This window comes from Ambystoma mexicanum, chromosome 1p (genome assembly GCF_040938575.1).
Source record: "Ambystoma mexicanum isolate Mex_15411 chromosome 1p, UKY_AmexF1_1, whole genome shotgun sequence".
Classification (NCBI taxonomy): Eukaryota; Metazoa; Chordata; class Amphibia; order Caudata; family Ambystomatidae; genus Ambystoma; species Ambystoma mexicanum.
In genome coordinates this window covers 592931128-592953685 of record NC_090921.1, presented here as the reverse complement: position 1 = coordinate 592953685, position 22558 = coordinate 592931128, and the positions used below count along the sequence as shown (strand labels likewise).

Below are 22558 nucleotides of genomic sequence, written 5' to 3'. Positions count from 1 at the left end.
TGAGGGAGGGAGGAGGAATAGAAACAGCTCCATTATGTGAGGGAGGGAGGGAGGAGGAACAGCAACAGCTCCATTATGTGAGGGAGGGAGGGAGGAGGAGGAACAGAAACAGCTCCATTATGTGAGGGAGGGAGGAGGAGGAACAGAAACAGCTCCATTATGTGAGGGAGGGAGGAGGAATAGAAACAGCTCCATTATGTGAGGGAGGGAGGAGGAGGAACAGAAACAGCTCCATTATGTGAGGGAGGCAGGAGGAGGAACAGAAAGAGCTCCATTATGTGAGGGAGGGAGGAGGAGGAACAGAAACAGCTCCTTCAGAAAAGCGTTGCGGTTAAAGCCAATAGCCACATTTTGAGTCGGGCACTGTGGCAGAGAAGCAGGGACATCTTCTACCTGCCGACTGATTTCTCGGAAACACTAGGGTTGTTTTTTGTTACCCTCTGTGAGCGAGTACTGATGCGAACCAGCGACATGGCAATATAATGCAGAGTGGTATGATGAGAGAGTCCCCTGAGTTAATGCTGCGTGAGAGTCAATTGGTGCCTGCGATGTGATGGTCTGACAGGCGGGCCATGCCTAAAGAAGGCAGAGAGACGTAGCTTCCTGCAGGCTCCAGGCCCAGCTCATTTATGTACACAGTTGGGTGTCTGTGAATCCTGCGATCATGCGTGTAGTGAGCGGCATGTTTATTATGTGTACTCTCATGCTATGCATGCAGTGTTCACCCATAGCTGCTCCCTACAGTGTCGACATATTTGGGGTTACACTACAGCTGTGGGTGATGGATGCAGCACTGCCTATCAACACTTCATAATTAAAGTGAGTCTCAAGCGTTTACACAAAACATAACAGGCAACAGACACATGACCTAAGTAGCATTTTCTGTAAAGTCGTGAATTAACGTGATTCATGGATGATGGTTTGAGGGCCACTTTTTTGAGGCGAGGGAGGGCCACTTTTTTTGGGTGTCCAGACCTATTTCTTGTCCCAGTCCGACCCGATTCTGCCAGTGAAAATTCCACCAAAAATCCCCAAAATGGGGACGAACACCACCCTACCACCACTTGTAATCCCGTGGGTTAACCATGGGATCAAGTGGTGTTAACGGTGTCCGATTTTGTCAGTAATTTGCCAGAATGATCTTAAATGACTGCCAAACTCGAAATAAGGAACACGTTACTTACCTGTAACTGTTGTTCTCCAGCATGGCCAGGGTGAGGTCCATCAAATCCCTCCTCGGAATGATGTCTTCTTGCATTTATCTCATCCGCCTGTGCAGGCTTCGGATGCGCCCGTTGCAGGAGTTCCTGGACGCTCGCTGGATCCAGACGACGGGCAGCTTCGAGGACAGGATCACACTCGACGAGAGTTTCCGACGAGCGATCCGGTGGTGGGGCACCCGCGCGCCTCTGACGGCGGGCATGGACTTCCAGACCCCGGCCCACCAGAAGACAGTGACCACAGATGCCTCCCTGGTAGGGTGGGGAGCGCACACCAAAAATCTGCACGCGAGGGGCCTTTGGCTGTCGACGGAGAAGTCCCTCCATATCAAAATCCTGGAACTCCGTGCAGTGTTTTGGGCCCTCAGGTCCTTTCTTCCGTCCCTCAAGGGCTACCAAATCTAAAGATGGCTGCCAGAGGCGGGGCTTAGGGAGATGGCAGTCATTGGCTGTGGTCAGTATGACGCAGAGATCAGTGATTGGTTACTACTACGAAAGACAGATCAGAAACGAAACTGATACTGATTTTTCTTTACCGAGGATTCCCAGCTTGACGACGGGGAATATTCATGAGCATGTGAATCCATGCCAGACCGCATGCTGGAGAAACCCAATGTTCCTAAACATCTAGGCGCCAAATCTAAGCGTGAATCATCAAGAAAGCCATCACCCAGGTTTGCCTCCATCCTTGCAGAATGACTCAAAGCCATCTTGAGCACTCCCATTGACTCCCAGGGTGCCATGGGACTACAGGTGTTTCGAATTTCATTTTAAAGTAATTTGTTGTCACATCCTGCCATTCCAGAGAATCCTGCTCATCGGCTGAGGACCCAGCCTAAAAAACAATGCTTCATGGGCTTACATCACCACATCCCCAAGGACACTGCTTCCAACTTGCCAGGAAGACTGACAGCCATCTTGAGCTCTCCCATTGGCTCTCGTTAGTGCTCTGTGCCAAACCCTGGTGTCCACATCGAAGGGCTAAAAGAAGCAAAGGACAACACATACCCTCTTTGGGACTGTTTGTGCTGGAGAGGGCCCAAGGATGGAACCCTGATCAAGCTGGCACTTTGCCCAGCTCACCCTTCACCCGACTCCTTCTTCCACAGAAGTATCCCTTTACCCAGTGACTCTCCATTCACTGTGGAGTTGTAACTACCTTGAAGAACTAAGGGACATCAATGTATTGGGCCAGCTGTTTTTTTGCCACCTATAGCCCAATTCTAGCGCAACACAGACCTTATATACTCTCCTTCCCAGCCAGCCTTGGTCACCCACCCACGTCCCTTGCTGCTCCCTCACCCACCTGATTGTGAGTGATGCAGAGGGAGCATGAAGTGAAGAGGCATGATTTGGTGTGATGTGATGGGGTGTGGTGTGGTTTTATGTAATGGAAACTGATGTTATGCAATGTGGTGGGATGTGACGGGTATGATGTGCAGGGCATGATGTTACATGGTGTTGCGCGACTGGGCAGGATTTGAAAGGCATAAGGATTCGTGATATGATAAATAGTGATGAGAGGGAGTGACATGCAAAGTTATGTGATTGGGCATTGTGATGTGATGGGTGCAATGTATGCGATTGGATGTGTGTGCTGTGGCTTGAAGTGGTGTGAAGAATGTCCAGGCTGTCCATCAGATCTGGTAGTTATATTGAAATGTGATACTGGAGGTGTCACATAGTAGGGCGCCTTTGGCTTCCTGGGATAGGAAGATATGGAATTATCAACACCATATATACTATGTTTTTGGATAGACTCATTTTTGGTCTTTTTAACAAAAATGTCATGGGTTGTACAGATGAATGGGTGATAAGAGGATATACGCGTGCAGTGCATGCTGTTAAGGAAAGGAGACGTGTAGTGCAAGGGTAAAACAAGATAGTTGTGGAAGTGTGTGCATCACTGTTCTTGAGACGAGCAGATGAGGGTGGAGAGCAGATGTGCTCCACGGGTTGGCTGTCGAGGGGTTCCACAGAGTATAAGCTGAGAGTGTATAATGATACAGTAGCTTGGGTGGGCTGGGAAAGTGAGCACAATGGATGCTGTTACTTAGGATTGCGTTGCCGGTTCCGGTGGATAAGATCGGAGTTGGCATATGTCTGGAGGACACTAGATAGAGGGTTGTCAAGTCGGAAATGGGTTGGTGGTGTTAGGTGGGATTAGTGGGAGGTTGTACAGTGCATCTTGAGAACAAACGCACTGATGTGTGCTCAGCAAGGAAAGGAGGATGAGGAAGAGGATACAAGAGCAGTTGGGTAACATGAGCACTTTTGTTTTGGAGATGCATGCATTAAGGTAATGGCACATAATTGATTGGGCTTGGGGTAGTGAGGGGGCTCTCCACAATTTGGGAAGAGTGTGTCCCAGAGAGGAACAGATGTATATGGGGTATAGAGTCTAGATTAGATGTTCCTGGCGCTGAAGTACTAGGTTTGTGGGCCAATAGCATCATTGGGGAGGGGGTGAGGGGGTAATGGTGGGAACTACGCTATTGAGACAGTGGGAGGATGCCTGCAATGTTGATGTAAGGGGTCGAGTAGTCAGATGAGAGTAGACAGTGTTAGGGTAGGTGGGGGAGGGTGTCATGAGCAGGATGCAGTGGAGTACTTAAAAGATGGCAACACGTACTCTACAAATCATAGACTCATCATATAAAGTTATGGTCTAGGGGCAATATATAACTAGGTGCTATTCTATATAAGAAAAATAGCTTCAGCTTGAAAAACTGGAACCTCAACTTCCGCCGGAAGCTACTAGCTTGTACTGTACATGTGACTCTTCTCCTTGAGTGACAAGTGAGGAAGATCTGAAGGGGATCACTGCTAAGCAAGTACCTCTTGCTCTCCGACTCTTTCTCTATAGTTATATCGACCTCTATATGCTTCGCTGTCTCTTATTTATCTATGTATATCCCTGTTTCCATTTCTCGTTTGGGATCATTCTGTTAGTGCAAAGGGCAGCCATCTGCGGCCAAAAGATACATACATAAGAGAGAACGAGAGAGAAGGGGTGTTAGAAAGCATACTGTTTGATTGTCATGACAGCTGGAAATACATGTGACATGATTTAAGTAAACCACAAATTGTTATTTTTTTGTTGCATTGTGCCATACAAAGCAACACAAGCTTGTTTAACTATGTGTCTACCAATCAGCAGATCTGACTCATGTCAGGTGTGTCTTCACGTTTTCATGTCTGAGGCGGACTCAGTGATCTTACTTCTGCACTGACCGCGCATGCCCTCACAAAACAAAGTTTAATCAGCACCCCTGGCAAGGACACAAACTGCTCCACTATCTTTTTCCATATTCTGCCGTGCCCCCTCCAAGCTTACCCATCTGCTCCAACACTGCTTGTGCTGAGCTCTGAGGGACAGTTTCTGCCCATGCTCTGAAGATTAATATTTCAAGTATTGACCGTGCACCGTTGAGACTGGCGGATTGGCTCACTGGTTCTCTTTCTGAGCTTTGAAAATGATTGCCCCAGAATTCTAGGCATGCGCAGCAGTGATTGGGAATGCATCATTTTATCCATGTTTTTAATCTGCTAAGAAATGTAGGTTCCATTTTTGCAGTTTCGTTGCGTGGGGGGTTTCTGAGACGTATATTTGACACTTACTATCTGTGCAATACAGAGAGGCTAACTTTTGAGACTGGGCTAGAGGATCACGTGCTCAATGCTCTCTCAACGGAGCAATGCACTCAGCACAGTGCAGCTGATTGGCTCTTGGGAGGATGGCACTGTGGTGGCCTGGATAAATGACAGGACACTATTGTGGTTTGGCTGGGTGTTTGAGACACCTAGCATACAGAAACGTTGGGGTGAATATCAAGTCCCGGGGAGGGCTGGTGTCAGTACTCACAGTTCGTTCTGTCCAGCTCATGCAGTTGACTTCACTGCATGCTATGTGTCAGAGGCACTGACACACCTTAACAGTCAGAGCACCCAGGAGGCTGCCCTCAGCCTTGGTATTAGGCTCTGCTAAAACCTCTGTCAGATAATCTCTGCTGTGGCTCTGTACTTTGTGCAGAAGCAGCGTCGGGGATGATTCGCTCTCTCAGTCTCCCGCCGATTTCCGACGGCTCTTGCTCTATTCATCACGGGAGTGCGATCTCACGAGGAGGAGTCCCCACAGGCACCTTCTCTCCCCAGTCACAGCTCTTCACCTCAGACAAGTCCAGGCATTACCGGCCGCTTCGTCCATGCTGCATATGCCATCCATTGACTTAACATGGAGCTGCTGGTGACAACCATCATTACCTTTTTCCAGTCACTCGTTTGACGAAGCTGGTTCTTGTATGTTTAGGTCTGTGCCTGTTCGAAGCTGGAAGGGCTGGGAAAAAAATGGGCCACAAGTCAGGGGCACTTGAACATTCTGAGCCACCCACTAACTGTACCTCCCCTACCTGCATTTACTCACCGTATCTAGTGGCACGTGCCCCCTATTCACATGACAGACTGCACCCCGCCCTACCACACCTTTGTCTACAAAACTTCACCGCATCTGCCCCACCCGCTGTACTTCATGCCAACCTTAAACACCTCTTCTCCATCCACTTTCCTTACCCCATCTACACCTACCAACCCAACCTATCTCACTCCTGTCTACCCCCACCCACCCAACCTCAAACCTCTCTGCCCCTACTCACGATCACCCCAGTCTCCCCTCACCCGCTCTACATCATGCCTGTCTACCTTCACCAACCAATTAACCCTATACCACACTGGTTTACCCCTAACCACCAATCCTCAACCCTGTCTGCCACCACTAACGCACATGGTACACCGTCCTTTCATCAACAGACTTTTTTCCAATGGTTTTTTTAACAAAAAATGTTCAATTAAAAAACGAATCGAAAAATATAGGGGGGAGTGCATATAAGGGGAGGTTGGTACAGGAATAGAGAAAAAAACAATAGGGGATGGGGGTTTGGGTGGCACGCTCAATTTCGATACATTTTTTCATTGAAAAACATTAATAAAAAAATGCATCAAAAATAAAACCGTTGATGAAATGACATTGAACCTCAGTCCTGCCTATCGAAGGCCAATCCATACCTCACCCGTGTCTACCCTCAATATTACCTGTCTTCTAAATCTGGCATGCCTCTTTGGAACAGCAATGAAATACAGTAGATGGCCAGCCTGTAGAATAGTTCTTAGATTGTTCATGAGTACTTCCAGTTTTGGCAGATAAAGGGAGGGAGGTAAAGGGGTGAAGTAATGTGCACAGGATTCCATGCTTTAGTATATTGTGGGACCCAAAATCAATTCCGCAAGGATGCGTTCCACTATGGATCAAGTCTCCAAAGTTAGCAATTTAGCAGATTTCATCTCCATTCTCAAAAATCAAGTCACTGCTGCTTTTGAGTCAAAAACAATAGAAATGCTGCATCTTTTGGTTTTGGGACATGGGAAGGTGTGACCTGAAAGCAAAGTAAGGATGTCTGAAACCCTGTGTGTATCGGCGCTGGATCTGTGAATGATATTCACATCTGGTTGATTCCAATAAATCAATGGTCAGAATCTCAGTTGTATATTGAGTCTTGATTTAATCAAAGATCATATGAGGAAGGCCAACATGTGTTTCGACCGTAGGTCTTTATCAAGGCTGTGAAAGTTGGTGGTGATGTGCGAGTCAATTGTGGTGACATATTTAGTTTCCGTGACATATCAAGACACAGCATGTTAAAATATCCAATGTAGTGATTTAATAAGACATGTTCCATGATACAATGTGTGAATGGTGTGGGTGAATATTGAGGTGAAATATTGAACACCAATTTACATTTGTATATACATGTGTCCAATTCATGGCACAATTAGTTATAGTTTGGTTGAGCATCAACAGAAAAAAGTTTAGATTTTTAAGAAAGGGAGAAGGAAACAATGTGTGTGCACCAAGGCGGTTTGAATAGGGGGAAGAGGGAGGAAGCAGAATATTGGCTAGTACGGATCACTAAAGATTGTAGGGGAATCGTAGGTAGATTATATGGGTGGGTGATGTCCTTATTTGGAGATGCTGGTTAGCAACTGGAGGAGAGAAGAGAAAATATACGGACCTGGTTAGGTGGTAATGTAAGGAGGGGAGATCCCGGACTGCACGCATAATTGGGCGTGTGCCTGGATAAGTTCTAGAGGCTTTCGGGGAGTGAGGTCATTAATATGACCTGCAATGATGTGCATGTTTCCTTGGAGGATCAAGGACGTTGCCTGTGAGGCGCAAGATTGCAATTTTAAGTTCAATGTCAGCATTGTGCCTGAGCTCAACGTGATAGTGTGTGCTGGGTGTCGTTAGTAGTAGGGTGTTAGTAGTAGGGTGAGAGTTGGGGGTGTCCAGTTTTAAGGTTAGCATGCTTGCCATGGCACTGGGGTGGTGGTGACGTGCGTCCGTGATGGGGTAGGTGGGAGATGCAGCACTGGACCCATTGGGGACCTGGTGCTAGTTACGGTGGTGAACGGTCGAAGTGGAATCCATCAGGTGGTCAGAATGGCAGACCTGCAGGAGGACCGTGGTTAGGAGAATGGTGGGCAGCTATGTGTTGTATTTACACTTAAGGATCAAAGTGGAGCGTCTGCCATTAACTATTGGCGGTCGCGCTGTACCAGTGCTGGTGCCGGCTAGGTGGGATTACAGCAGTGAGCGGGACTGATGAGGGGTTGTGTAATGCTGGGGGAAAAGAGGTGGCTGAGAGAAGCGGCAGCGGGAGCTGTCATTGTCCACCCGGTCGGATTCGGATGTGATGTTACACGCGGGATGCTAATGCTGAGTGAACCCGGTGGTGGAGTAAATGAAATTGGGTGCAACGTGTGGGATGGGTGCTGACTGAGTGGCTAGGCACAGTGAAAAGGGGCAAGGTGGTGCCAGGCCTACGGCAAAGACCTCAGGGGATTCGGATTTGACCCGTGAGTTGTGGCAGGGAGTCATTAGGAGTCCTTACACGTGAGGCTTGGAGTGCTGCAGGAACAAGATGGACGGTCACAGTGATCTTTCGATCCCGTCTGCCATCATGTTCCTGTATTAAATAAGCAAAGCTTGCCGAGTGGCCATGCGGTCCTTAGCTAGCAGTGACCTGATTGGATGTCCCACATGCAGAGGGTAGCCAATCAGATAAAGATGGGCGTTGTCCTGAGTTAGTGTGTTGGACGTAGGCGAGTGACCTGCGATGTGAAGTGCTGCATGACACTTCAAACTGATATACAAAAATGCACATTATGGTAATTTGGGGCGAGTGACCCAAATTTCACAAAGAATTGTGTGTGTGTGTGTGTATGCCCGGTAGATACCCGTGGGTTGATCATGTATGATGCTGCATAAGGCTGCAAGCAAGAAGAGTAGATAGGTGGATAATTATAACACAACCTGTGCCAGATTGTAAACATATGTGCCGGGCAGACCATTGTCCGATATTCACGGGATGGTGTGCTGACTGGCTGGTGTGTGGAGGATGTATGAGTGGATGTCTGGTAGGGGTGACCTGGCCAGGCTGGAAACAATAATAATATAAGTAATTTTCTGATGCTTGATGCAGGCGTGTGTCAGGCATACATTAGGGCTCAGTTGTATTATAGGTGTCAAGGGACAACATGATGGTTGATGCCTAGGATTTTACAAATGATTTAAAGACCCAGTGGCTATAGCAAGATAGTGCTGAATCAAGAAAGTTTGGAAAGGTCATTCATTAGTCAATGGGGGTCATTACAAGTGAGCCGGTCTGGAAACAACCATGGTAAAAAGGCTGGTAATACTGGCTCTGGCATTGTTTCTGGACTGGCTTACTCCAAGTCTGCCAGTAGGGGCAGGGAAACTACCGGCAGGCTTGACCTGCTGGTAGTTCAGGCTCCTATCTGCAGATAATTCATTGAAGCACTGGCACCCTTAACAGATACAGTGCTTCTGTGGTTCCCATCCTGTGGAGTCCTATTGGAGAGTGGGAATTTACCGTTACACTGCTGCTCGTAATATCCCAGTAATACCGTTATAGCGGGGCAGAAATGGTAAACTGAGGTTGCCGGTAATCCACCAATACTACCAGCGGTTTACCGGCAACCTTGTAATCACCCCAATGGGTAAGTAGGTCATGAACGTGCTCTAATGTGTTACGTAGGTACAGAGTACACTGTAGTTGGAGAGTTCTTGGTGAGCTCATGATTTAACAGGAAGGCTAGAGCAGTTTTCATTGATAATAGAACAGAACGGTCAAAGCTGTATTCTACCATATAACTTGGTTACAAAATGACAGGTTATACAATAGTTGGAGAACTCTTTATAGGAAGAAATTTAGTTTGTGCTCGGAATTAAGACCAAAGCTAACACATCTGTATTTACAAATTAATTTGAATTCACGTTGTCATAGTTTTAGTTCTCTGTTGCCACCTCTTGGTTCTTGTGGGACGATCTCGAGTCCCATAAACCCAATATCTTCTTTCCTATACAGTTGATGTTTCTTTTGCCAGTGTTGGGGCAACGGGTATCTTAGATCTAGCGAGTTGAGTAGACTCAGATTTTCTCTGATCCTGGCCCTTGGTTCCCTTATCGTGCTTCCAATGTACTTAAGGTTACAGGTGAAGATGATAACAAATACCAAATTTAGATTTGCAATTAAACTTATTTTACTTTGTGTAGCTATGTGCCATTAAAAACAAGGGTCTTTATGGGAACACATTGTGGGATGTTTTTATCCATGCATCCGAGCCCTACCTCAAAACTGTGCAGTACTGACATGGAAAACATCATGATGGCCAGAGCTTCCCAGAAAATGCACAGGGAAATGCATGAAGAATAGGCTGCCACCCATTTTTGCCGATGTTATGGGCACAGAAGGGCACTGCCTAAAACCACCATTGGACTACCCACACAGTAGCCTGAAACCATTGGGAATGGCAATGCTGATTGCCAAAAGCAACCTAGAATTGTGGGGAATTCATTTTCTTAAATCCCAAAAATGGGTGCATTACCAGTACTCACCACTATCAGAAAGCCGGCGTTTTAAAACAACACCAGACATTTGTGTAAAACTGAATAAATGAACCCGAAGCAGGCCAAAGAAAGACTTACTGAGAGGTGGATACAATGTAAAGTTATATTCTGAAGTGACTTGAAGGTTTATAACAAGACTGGCTGAGCTGTGGATTTCAGCAGTTTAAGTACATTTGGACTGAAAGACACTAAAAATCTAAATGTTTAAAAGAAATGAGTGACCTACTTTTGAGTGTCACATAGGTTGCAATTGTTTAAATGTCATAGTTTTAAACTTAGAATCAGCATTCTAGCTGCATATGTAAAAATGGTTAGTTTTATTTGAATGCAGAAAACTGGGTAACTAAAAGTGACATTAGCTGGGGCCTGGTTCAAGGAACTGAATTCTGCCCACCAGCTACCCCCGACAGGAGTTGAGACTTGCACAACAGCTGTGTTCCCAGGCCTAGCTGCCTTTTGCTGTTCCCACCAAAAGGGATATGACACTTCTCTGATTGAATTACCAAGGGACTGCTAGAGACTAAACATAGGACCCAGGCAGAGGGTTTATTGAAGTGGCCATAAATGGCTTCCTCTTGAACAATGGGCCTTCCAGGGCCCAGGCAGATGGTTTATTGGGGGACCGTAACACAGCTTCCTCTTGGCAGAAGCTGGGAGGGGCAGGGTCTCTGAGCTTGGCAGAACTGGAAAAACCAGAAATTCAACCTTGTGCTGGGGGGAAACTACACCCCTTTGGGGCCAGAACATAACTCTAAAAAGATGGATCATTCATAGAGCGGACTTGTGAAAATTATTTAAATGATACCATAATTCTTGTGATTTTTGTGCCCACATTTTAAGAGGTTTTTAGAACCGGTGGCATGATCTGGGGGCAAACTAGCAGTTAAGAGGGTATTACTTAAAATGTCTGCATGTGAAAAGTCTGATACTTCCATCAATTAATGCCTGCATGCCTTGCACACATTTGGGTAAATTTGAGTAAGAATCTGATATTGGTAACCTGACCAAAAAGTGAAATATGTTGCCATTTCTCAATGCAAGCTCTCAGGAAGAGCAGATTTAAACAGGGTATTTCTCATGTGATATGTGATGGGTGCATGTAATTTCAAACCACTGTGTATCTATGAAATATGTCTTTTTGAGCAAATATAGATTGTGTGTAAAATTTGACAGGGGTGGGTTCTCTGTATCATAAACAGACCTCATCATGATGACACTTCATTTCATTCCCCCAATCAAGGGGAAGAGGATGAAATGGCCAATGACAAGTGGAGAGGGGTAGGGCCTAGGAAGCTAGCTTTTCCACCCATTTTAAAAACACATAAAAGCAGACAGTCAGGACAGATAGAGACATTCTATTCCATCTTCTGCGGGACGCTCTGCCGGGAAAATCCATACTTTACCTCCATCAACCTCTAGAGAGCCAACATAGAGACTTCAATCTATCCACCTTCAGAGACCAAGACTTTACTTCAGAATTTGTAGCAGAGAGGTCAACTACAAGCTAAATCCCTCTTTAGCAGGCCTCAAATCATTGCCATTATCACAGCCAGGCGAGCTGTTTGAATTCTTTGCAAGAACTGTTGCCATTTGCCAGAGGGCAGTGTTGCATCCAGAGAGAGACCAGCTGAACCGGAGACCGCTGTATCCGGACCCACAGACCTGATCAGAACCAGAGACCCAGACCAGACCAGCAGAGTAGAGCTGACCCCGACGCTGTGCGCAGAGACCGTCCATGGCGAGTGAAGAAAACCTGTTGACCAGATCCGTGGCGAGGCCCATTCTATTAATAAATATATTGTGAGTACCTAGCAGAACTGTGCAGAACCAATCTCTTAGTTAAAATAATATAATTCAATCTATTTTAATCTAAGTAGAGCTGCCTCCTAACTGTCACCTGTCATTTCTAGCTGCTAGCTGTCACTTGTCACTTTGAACTTTAAAATTTCAAATCTGAAAAACGACCTTTACCATATCGCTCATATCTCCATGACCGTTTGTCTTAGAGACTTGCAGTAACTTTCCTCTGAAAGCTGGGAATCTTGGCTTTTCAACAAACCTAGAACCACATACTTTTGCCGCAATCGCGAAAAACGCACTCGCGAATTTTACCGCGATTTGCAAATTTCTCCACGTGTGAAAACAGCAGCTTCCTTGCTTTCCTTGCTAAAAATTCGTTTGCCTCTTAAGAACCATCCCTGAATCATTGCTAGAGTGAGCCTGGACTAATATTAACTTGATACCACTCACCCTGAACCTCTAGAGGGAATTAAAAGCATTTTAGCATATTTTTCACTTCATTGCCAGCACATATAAAAGCATTTTGGGCCTGTGTTTCAAACTTCTGTAGTCTAAGCTTGCTGGGGTGAACTGAATTACATTTGATGGCATTTCTGAGAACTGTGCACTTTCCTTCCATTTCCTTGCATTGCATAAAGGGGGGGAGTGGATTGCCAGAGAAAAGTGATTACATTGTTTTGTTGAAATCATATTGAGTATTTTCTGCATTGCATTTTCATTCAACATTACATCCATCTGAACTCATATAAAGTATTCTCTACCACCTTATTCTTCTGTTCCTATTCACAGGTGTGCTAGTGCCAGACTATCCATTATTGATTACTGCTCAGATTAAGTGTGATATTCAATTATTAATTTATTATAAAGTGTGATATATATATCTATTGTTTAAATGATCAAATAAACCTTTTAAACTTGCAAAACAGAACTACTTCTTGGCTCAGCGGGGTCAGGGGGATTCCAAGAGAAGGGTGTTATATAGGGGTAGTCATCCAGAACGCATGAACTGGACATAAGGATATATCAATAAGGGTTTTCATTCAGTATTCTAGACTAGGCGTTGACTTAGCTGTAGTGTTGAATTGAATCCTCTTACAAATTGGGGGCTCGTAGCCGGGAATTCCGGATTAGATCTATCACTTGTGCAGATTAATACAGTGTGCCAGCTGACCAGATACACATATCCGGTCGGATCACCACGCTGTGTTACGCTGTAAAGCACTCCTCAAAGGAACGCTCTAAGGAAAAGGTCTGTTTTGCAAAAATAAAATACAAACTTCTGTAAGTCAGGAAGGAACTCAAATTCCAGAATGACGACCTTAGTAGACATGAAAATAGCCAGAGAGCACTTCTTACATAAGTTATTTGTGAGAGGTGAGTGGACTCACCAGGACCGCATGGTCTGGTTGCAGGCCATCACGCAACAGGTCACGGAAACAGGGTCAGATATATGGAGAGATCAGGGTCCCTTACATGTGGCCCTGAGTGAACTATACATGGCTCCTAAAGCTAAGGATGAACAAGACAAGATGGTTAGGATAGCGGCATACCTGTACCTATATATGGGAGAAATGCAGGATAAATGTACTGAAAGCCAAGATCTGGCGAATAAGCGACAGATGGCGTTAGAGAAGGTCCAATCTGACCTGGTCTCTTCTGAGCAGAGGCTGCAGGGGAGCCAGGATTCAGGAAATGAGAGTATACAGCACTAAAATAAAGAGGGATATGGACATCCTGCAACAGGAAAAGGCTGACCAGGATACCAGATTTCTGGCCTTGCAGAAGGAGTACCAAGAAGGTTTGGACTCCCTACTGCAGAGCCAGAAAAAGCTGGAGCAACAGTTAGACTTCAATAGGGCATGTGCTGAGCAGGTAGTCACCCTGCAAAGCCACCTAGATAGGGAGAAGGCAGAGAGCAATAAACTGATTTTGAAAGACCTGGATACCCAGGCAGAGTTTGACCAGGAGCGCCAGAAAGCTGGTGCCTTCCAAAGGCAAAGGGACGACCTGGCGGCACAGATGCAGGCTCTTAGTCAGGAAAGGGATACCTTAGGCCAGGAAGTCTGCCACTTAAAAAGGAAAATGGAAGAAAATCACCTGGCCCTCCAGGGACTGGGTGACCTCCAAAAAGAACACCATAACTTGTTAGAGCACACCAGGAAGGTGGAGGATGCTCTGGCAAGAAAGGAGCAGGCCAATAGGGACACAGCTCAGGAGGTAACCCTCCTGCAGCAAAGACTGGCCCAGTGCTCCAGGACCAATCAGGAAACGCAGAGAGAGAATGAGGCTCTCTGCCAGCGCAATGATAGGCTCCAACAACAGGTAGCGATGCAGGAGAGACTGATAGAGTCTAGTTGTTATAGAGTGCGTCACGAGGACGTTGCGTACCTGTTCGTCTGGTTGAAGATCTTGATGATGATGATGCCAGGCTGTCAGGAGTCCTGCGTGGATGTGGTTGATGACGCGAGAAGCCAGCCCAGCTCCCGCCCGAATGGAACCGGGTTGGAGATGAACCAGCTCTCAACGCCACGAGTCTGCTCACCCCTGATTAACGTGGCGTCAGGACAGTGCAAGCACTGACAGGGGGAGCCTTTCCAGATGACGATACTGAGTCCCCAAGGTAGACTGGATCCGGAAGATGGAAGTCCCAAGGGAGACTGGATCCGGAAGATGGAAGTCCCAAGGGAGACTGGATCCGGAAGATGGAAGTCCCAAGGGAGAGACACAGTGGAGATTGGTAGGAGGCAGGATCCGGGAAGGAAGGTAAAAGAATGGCTCACAAGGTAGAGGGAGGCTGGCTGAAAGTGCAGGCAGACAAGGTACAAGGGCAAGGACCAACTGACAACCACAGGGGAACCACCCAACTCAGAAGAGGGGAAGGGGACCACCCTACCACAGGACAAGGAGGACAGGAGTCAGGTAACAGGTAAGGAAGGCACAAGGCAAGGCAACTGCTGATGTACCCGAGGGTACCAGGAACAAGGAGGACAGGAGTCAGGTAACAGGTAAGGAAGGCACAAGGAACCGGCGAGGAAACACGATCCTAATCAAACCGCGTTGAGACGCAGTTTGAATGAACGACCGGGCTCCTTAAATAGGACTGCCAACCTCTAGGAGGCTTGGAACGCAAGCCGAGCCGACTCCCAAGCGTTGGTTGGCTCGGAGAGAGGCGTGGACCGCAAGGTCCTCCAAAGCGAGTACTCCGTGCAGCGCGCATGCGCGAAGAGCGCGGAATGGCCGCCCGCGCATGCGCTGACCAACCTGCCCAGGAAACCCGGAAGCGCGCGATGACCAGAACAACCCAGGAACCCCTAAGCGAAAGCGCGGGTACAGCCTCCAGGACGGGGCGCGCCGCTTCAAGTAAGTGGACCCCAATGCGGGCGGCGTGACACTAGTAAGGCCTTAACTGAGGAACTGAAGGCGCAGGCTCTTGCATTGCAACAGGGAGCAGGGGCGGATAGAGACCAGGTTCGCTGGGAAAGGGAAACTCCTGAGCATAACCTCAGGAGCCCTAGTACCAGAGGCCTTTATCTCTCTCAGTCCCTGGACTCTGCCACCCCCATGTCCCCTGGCGCACATGAGCACCGGGCCACAGGGATGGCAGATTACTATCCAGCCAGAAGCATGGGGCTCATAGGCCAGTACCTCCCAGGAATGGATGGGTGGGCATCCGGGTATGGGCACCCAAGCACAGTGCAATTTAGTGAGGAACCCCAGGAGAGTAGACCCATTAAGGGCATCCTGAAAACCTCTGCCCAGTTAGGTCAGTGGGGGGGGGGTACCCATCAAATCCTGGCAGCAAAGAGGAATCTGAAGACTCCTCTGAACGGTACAGGACACAGGAGACCAGGTCCCCACATTCTGCACATTCTGCCAGCCATTCCCAGGCTCGCAGAATCCGGGAAAACCTGGAAGAACAGACGGGAACCTCTGGGAGCAGTACCTCTGAGTCAGAAGATGAATGGACCAGGGTTACCCGGACCAAAAGGGCCAATAAGACAAAAAGGGCCTTGCTTAAGGACCCCTTAAAGCAGATTAAGGCAATCAGGAGCGTCATCATGCCTTATCATAAGAACGCCAAGTATTCTGTTTGGGAGCACTTAGAGTTGTTTGAGCAAATGATGGAGACTTTCCATTTGAAGGACAGCCAAAGCTGTATTCAATATGTAAAGTGGACCTTCTCCCCGGAATACTCCAGTTTCTTTGCGGGGCTGGAGGACCAAAATCATTTAAGATGGTCCACCTATAAGGCGGCCATCTTAAAACATTTTTCTACTCATAGAAATCCTCAAGAGGCTCGCAAGGCAGCCTACAATTTACAATGTGGGGAGGATCAGGCCCCACAAGAGTTTGTGCAGGAGTTAAAGCGTGCTTTTGCACAGACCACAAGAAGGGTGCGCACGGATAGCGGAGAATTTATTAATACGTTTTTCCATGCCTTGCCCAAATACATAATGACCCAGCTCGTGAGGGATTTTCACGAGAAAAGATCTTTAGACTGGGTCATTGAACAGGCGACCTGGATCTATGAGGTGCAGAAGCCAATAGAAAATAAAAATAATGCACCCAAAAACCCCAAAGCCAACAACACCCCTGCTGCTGCCAAGGTGGCAGAGGTAAAGGTCACCCCCGTTTTAGATTTGGAGATGGGGGGGCCTAAAAACCTACCTGCACCTAATAATGCTAGGCCCAGAAGGTCCTCGGGCCAGTCACAGACAGGGAGCCAGGGAGGCAGCCCCACAAATGGGGTCCCTCGCTCTCCTGATTATGTAAGCCCCCATTACAAGGGAAACAGACCCATCCTGGGTTATGTGTGGACTCCTCCAGCCCAAGGGGGGGGATCCAGCAAAGCACCTAACCCAGAGAACTTCCCTCCCAACTTCTCACAGGAGGGCAGAAACTCACTAAACCCTGGGCAGAACTTCTTCCCCAGGTATCCACCCAACTTCCAGCCCCAAAATCCTCCACCCTTCTTTCCCCAATTCCCAGAGCCCAGACAACCGAATCCGGGAGAGGGGAGGCCAAGGGTGGAGGGGTATCCAAATCTTCCCAACCAGGGGTACTACCAAAGAAGGGATAGCTACCCTTCCCGGGATCAGCCCAGGGGAGAAAACAGGGCCCCGTATCAGCCTGAGCGGGTTTCCCAGTTAGAGCGCCAGGTTCAAAACATGGCGCGGGATCTGGGTCACATACTGAGGGCTCAGCAGAACCAGAACCCTCAGATCGGCATGCCGGCGCAGAACGCACCCAACTCTGGACCTGGTACTCCAGAACAATGACGGGGGCAGCACCCCGATAACTCACCGGTTCCCAGGGAGGAGGCACAAAGGGAAGGGGGGTGTAAAGCCTTGGAGGAAGCATACTTCCTCACTTGTAAACAGCCCCTGGAAACGCAGGAACCGGAAACAAAATCTCTTGCCCCTGAAAGTCTGCCTCCTAAGGAGCAGAGGGGGGGTAGGAGAAACAAAAGACCCAAACAGACTCAGTTTGAGGAGGTACAGATCTTCCAATTTGAGGGAGAGGGATCCTCAGAGGATCCTGGGAAAAGGATCTTCTCCTTCAGAGAGGGGGGAACTCCTCCCAAAGAAAAAGGGGTCCCTAGGGATGCAAATCCAGACTGGGGAGATGTGGAGACTGAGCTACCGCCGCCCACCATCTCATCCCAGAACCAACAGCAAGAAAATCCCCTGGTTCAAACTCATCCTGGTGACTGCCTCCAAAAAGGGGGGGGGCGGCCCGGAACCAGGGGAACCCACAATGGCTCTGATCTCCAGTTGCCAACTTTTTCTTTCAGATTCCCAAGGCTCTCCACAGAATTCTGCCCAAATTTCTTCTCTTGCAATGTTCAAAACCAGAAAGTTAGCCCACCAGTTGTCCAAAAATGTGCATTATCTGTGTCCCCTTGAGGAGAAGGAGGGAAGATATTATGCCCCGGTACAAATACAGGGGCAGGGTACGATTTCAGCGCTGGTGGACACGGGATCTCAAGCTACCCTTCTGTCCAGAAGGGCCTTTGATGAACTGAATGCAGGAAGGGGAGGGAATTACCAAATTCCTCTCACCTCACTTCCTGGACAACTCCAGAACTTTGACGGGAAGGAAATTCCCGTCGAGGGGACGGCAGATTTCGACATTAAAATTGGGCGACACAAGTTGAAACACCCGGTCATAGTTGTGACTACAGAGGGCACCCCTTGTTTACTAGGGAATGACCTCCTGAGAAGGTTGTCACCCCTAATAGATTGCGTAAACAAGGTCCTCTGGACCCAGACTAGCCAACCAATAAAATTAAAACAGAGTGTCAACCATGTTAGTTTAAACGGCACCTGCCACATGGTTGAACAAAAATCTGACCAAGTAGAATTTCACTTCCAGAACAACCAAATTCCAGACGTGACAGTAATAGCAGTAGGACAACAGACTGGTGATGGGGGGTCCTCTCTATTTCTGAAAATCAACCTTCCTTCCAGTTTAAGGTGGTGTTCCACACTGGAAGGAAACACCCTGAAATTCTTTACCAATCCACAATCAGAAACTCCCACTCCTATAGTCCAGAAAGATGTGAAATCAGCTCAGAGCCTGGCTGATATTCAGCAAATTGGAGAGCAGTTGTTCATCCCTGTTCAGTTAAATGATGGGAAGGACTCTGTTCTCGCTCGAGTGTGTGTGAACAACGGTAATAGCTTCATCAGCGAAGCCATGTTCCGCCAACTCCCAAAAGATCCAGCCATTCCCATATTCAAACTGATAGACAAATGGGAAATGGACCTGGAAGCACCTAATTCCAAACAGCTCCTGCCAAGCAGGTGTATGCTCAAAATCTCCATTGGCAACAAGAGCATAGTCCATAATTGTTGGGTCGTGCGAGACGTCACTGCCTCCTTTTACTTAGGCAGTGACATTCTCAATCGCTTTGCCATTAGTTTGGACCTAATAAACTTCAAAGCTTGGTCCCGATTAGCGGATAATCCCATGGGCTTTGATGATCCAGAAAAAGCATTTAGGTCAGCTCAATTGCTACCTTATGCAGTTGAAATTCAGATCAAAGAGGAAGTCACCATCCCAGAAAGGACCCAACAATTCTCCCTGGAAGTGAAAGTTAAAAGAGGACAATATCTGCAAAACCCTGATGCTTACATACATCTAAACGCTTCTCTCCAACAGCAAGGGTTGGGGGTAAACCCAACTCCATTAGTCAACATAGAACATGACACCATTCCAATAGAGGTGGATAACAGCGACTTAAAGAGTATTACTCTAGCCGCAGGCACCATTATTGGAATGGCGGTTGATGACCGACATTTTTCCATAGATTTAGGTAATGAACTGTTAGGGCCAATCCCCAAGGACTGCTTTGACAGTGACAGTGATGACAATACAACACCAGACAGGATTTTTACCCGGCATGGGGGGAACTTCCTGGTGTACACTTCTTGCCCTTATGGTAAGGAAGATGTGACTTGTGACTTCAGGAGGGATGAGGTGATTTTCCAGGTCCATGAGGGCTGCCTTTCCCACCTGAAGCCTCCGGTCCAAATCAGCACTCTGACCAGGGACTTCTCCACCCAGCTGGAGGAGGCCGCTGAAATAGCCAAACCAGAGGTCTTTCCAGGCTTCAGGCAGATGGTGGAAGAGAGAGTCAACCTAGCTGATGCCTGTGTGACTCTGGAACAAAAGCAAAAGTTGAAACAAGTTTTCTTGGATTTCCAAGATCTCTTTGTGGTAGACTCATATGACTGTGGTCGCACTGACATCCACACAACAACAATCCCCACGGACCCTGGCATGACTCCAGTGTTTGTGAAGCAATATCGCTTGCCTCTCGCATCAATGGAGTCCCTTACTGAAATAATTAAGAACCTTGAGTCTAGGGGAATAATCCGTCCCGTCCACAGCACCTTCAATAATCCGGTGCTGGGAATATTAAAGCCAAACGGCCAGTGGAGACTCTGCGCTGACCTTAGGGAGCTCAACAAACGGGTCCATACTTCCCGATGGCCTCTGCCCTACATTGACCAAGGGCTGGCCCAGATCCAGGGGTCACAGGTATTCACTGCAATAGACCTGACCAATGGATACTGGACTGTGCCTGTCAGTAGGGAGGACCAATACAAGCTGGCTTTTACCTTTGGGGGCCAGCAGTACACATGGACCCGGACTCCCTTCGGATACCTTAACTCCGGTAATGAGTTCAATATTTTCCTACATAAGGCCATGCCTGACCTGGGTGCGAGGGGTAACCTGGCTTATGTAGACGATGTCCTCATCAAAAGCTCAACTGTTGAGGAACACATAGCGGAGATCCGTTATGTTCTGACACAGTTGAGGGCCGCCGGAGCAAAACTTTCCTTTCAGAAAGCACAGTGGTGTAGAACCCGTGTTAATTTCTTGGGGCATGAGATTACTCCTCAGGGTCTCTGTCCCCAGGAAAAGAAAGTGGAAGCACTTCAAAAACTGAAAGACCCCACAACTCTGCGGGAACTAAGGAGCCTCCTTGGACTGACTAATTACAGCAGAAAGTTCATTGAGGGCTACGCAGAAATCACCAGACCCCTGATTCATCTCCTGAAGGGGGGGGTCAAGTGGGAATGGGGTCCAGAACAAGCCGAGGCACTAAGACAACTCAAAAGAAGCCTCTCACAAGCGCCCTGCATAGCTTACCCTGTCAGAAACAAGGAGTTCTTCCTGAAGACGGGGTTCTCTAATACATGCTTGACGGCAGTATTATACCAAAAGCATGACAAGGTCAATAAAGTAACCTCCTATGCGAGCACAACTTTATCCTCTGTGGAGGAAAAATTCAACGATTGTGAGAAGGCACTCCTGGCAACGGTGTGGGCATTGAAGAATTACCGCCCGTTTATCCAGGGGGAACACGTCATAGTGGAGACTCCACACCAGCCTCTGCAATATCTCCAAAATGACAGAATCCGGGCCGGAAATGTGAGTAATTCCCGAATTACTTCCTGGATTCTATCAATGCAAGGCTTTCCTGTGGAGGTCAGATATGGCCAAAACAAGAAGAGTCCCCTCGCGCAAGGTCTGGCTGACTTGCATGATTGTGCCAGAGAAAACTGTCTCGAGGACGAAAGTCTAAAAATCAAGGACAACACGGAGGCATACCTTAATTCCCCACACAAGTCTTTGAAGAGGACAAGTGTGAGGGAATGCCCACTGTCTATGTGGATGGATGCTCGTAACATGTTGACAACGACGGGGAGAAAGAACTGGTGGCTGGCGTAGGGAATGCATGGGTGAATGAGTCCCCAGAACCCTCCGCTGGATACAAAATTGGTCCCCGAAGTAGTCAGGTGGCAGAATTGATGGCTGTGCATCAGGCCATCCTCACTGCTGTCCAGCATCAACTCCGCGAACTGGTCATAATCACAGATTCGGATTATGTACGGAACGGGTTCGTGGAGCACCTGGTTAATTGGAAAACCAGAGGCATGTTATGTGCTAACAACAAACCCTTGAAACATGGGAAGTTGATCCAAAACATTGATGATCTGGTCACCTCGAATGAGATGACCATCTATTGGAAGAAGATCAAGGGTCATTCCAAAGTAGAGGGACCAGACAAAACTGGAAATGACTTAGCTGATCAGCTGGCCAAAACCGGGGCCATCCAAGGGGATCTAATTGAGATTGAGTCCCTGTTGGGGGAAATCCAGGTCACTGCTATCACTAGGTCCCAGACAAATGCTCACAACGACCTTTCAATTGCACAATGGAGTAAGGAGACCCCTGATGCTGATTTAATTACAGCTCAGAAAGGGGATCCAATAATTGGTAAATTTTACCAGCACATTGAGGACCCTGAGAACTTTCCCCTGACGGATACCGATTACATTGGGAAAGAGGACCTAAGAGTGTTGATGAAATGTCCAAAAATTTTCCGAATCCAAGACGGTTTGTTGGTAAGGAAATCCAAAGCTGGCCACGATCAGTGGGTGGTTCCTACCTCATTCCGAAGCCTGATGTTAAGTCACGCCCATGATGCGGCCACCGCCGGTCATAGGGGGTTTCACACAACACTGGAAATCTTAAGAGAGGTTGCATACTGGCCACACATGGGGCAGGACCTCGACCAATATTTGAAGGGGTGTCTTGTGTGTGCATAATTTCAGCCATCATCCCTCACGCACCGTGCGCCTCTCCAAAAGAGGGGGATGACACTGCCATGGTCAGATTTACAAATCGACTTTGTAGGCCCCGTGATTCGCTCTGCTAGGGGGAATAAGTACATGTTGACTGTGACATGCTTGTTTACCAAGTGGGTGGAATGTCTCCCAGCCCCAAATTGCAAGGCAGAAACCACAGCTGCCTTGATGATTAACCACATCTTTTCCCGTTTTGGTCTACCTCAAAGGATTGAGTCAGACAGGGGTAGCCACTTCACCAGTGAAGTAATGACAAAGATGTGGGAGATACTGGGGGTCAAAAGGAAGTTGCATATTGCTTACCGGCAAGCTTCTTCTGGGGCAGTAGAGAGATATAACCGAACCATTGTGAGCATATTAAAGAAGTTTGTGGCAGATTCTGGGCCAAGTTG

At 47.7% G+C, this 22558-nt stretch overlaps 1 protein-coding gene across 1 annotated transcript in view; it reads right to left on the bottom strand.

Annotated features, from left to right (window-relative positions):
• ADAMTS10 (ADAM metallopeptidase with thrombospondin type 1 motif 10) overlaps positions 1-22558 on the bottom strand; it is a 932646-nt gene that overhangs the window by 408307 nt on the left and 501781 nt on the right. The window lies entirely within an intron of this gene.